The sequence below is a fragment of the Saccopteryx bilineata genome, chromosome 2 (assembly GCF_036850765.1).
Source record: "Saccopteryx bilineata isolate mSacBil1 chromosome 2, mSacBil1_pri_phased_curated, whole genome shotgun sequence".
NCBI classification, from domain to species: domain Eukaryota; kingdom Metazoa; phylum Chordata; class Mammalia; order Chiroptera; family Emballonuridae; genus Saccopteryx; species Saccopteryx bilineata.
Window position 1 is genome coordinate 382,778,626 of NC_089491.1, and position 1,287 is coordinate 382,779,912.

Here is a 1,287-nt window from a genome sequence, read left to right on the forward strand (position 1 = left end):
CGCCCCGGAGCCCGGCTCCACCCCCGCTGGCTCCGCCCACCTGCGTGCTCCCGCGGCCGCCTGCGCGTCACTGCTCCGGGCGGCCAATCAGCAGCTGGAGCGGCGGGCGGCAATGCTGCCATTCATATCTGCAGAGCAGGGCGGAGGGGCGAGGCGTCGCAGCCCAGGAGCAGGGCTGGAAGGCTGGTGCACTCCCGAAAGGGTCTTACTGGACCGTAAAAATGGAAGAGGCAGAGGGAAGAGAAAGAGAAATTATGAAGGAGGAGATGGGCCAAGAATCTTCAAAGCAATTGTGAAGAAGGTAGCAGCAAACAAGACCACCCGTCGGTATTCTAGCCCTGGCTCTGTGTCATTCACCCATTCCTCATAATTCATTCCTTCATCCCACTCTTCATTTACACCTTCCCCATTTTGAGGGCCAGCTACCCCTAGGCTTTTGTGCGAGGCTCCAGGGCAGATTTAAAAACCTGTCCTTGTCTGTCACGTGAGGAGGTTGAGACTGTCTTACTCTGAGATTCAATGAGAGCCACAAACGGTATTTTTTACAGGGGCTCTTTTATGTTGTCCTCCAATTAAACAAGTTTGTTTGTTTGTTTAAAATTCAAGTAGTAGTTTCCAAATAAACCAAAAGGTAGATTTGAATCAGGGTCCTGTTGCTGGACCTAAACTCAGAGGGCTTTCTGGAGGAGAGAGGTTCAAAGAAAATGGAACCAGGGAGCAATTCTTGATCCCCTCCCTGATCATTCCTGGCATTTAGGTGTGCTCCTCTCCGGGTGACCTGTCCCCACACTTCCGCCCCAGATCCCAATCTGGAGACTGACTCTCCGGGGGACAGAAGGCTAGCCTGATAGAAGTGTTTATTGTGCATGCAGCAGAGCATTGAAAAATTGGGCATTCTTTTACCTATAATTCTTGTTTCCTTTAACACTTTCTAAGTGGCCTGATCTAAAAGGGTGCTTTTCCTTGGTTATTTCATTAATTTCCCCTAGAATTCCAGGAGATAGGCATTACCTTACTCATTTCACAGATAAGGAAGCTGAGAGGTTTAGAAACTTCTCAAAGGGGGCTTGTGCCTAGCTTTGTCTAAAATTTAAGCCCCAGATCCTTTCCGTACACTTGACTGCCTCACTCTAAGTATTAAAGTAGTTTATCTCTTTTTTTTTTTTTTTTAAATCTTTCTTTCTACAGTAAGTCAGAAAAATGAGCATGGATTGAAAGTTTACTAATCTGCTTTGTCAGGCCATGGGGCAAAATTAATTGGTGGTTACAAAAAAAATTAATTAGAGG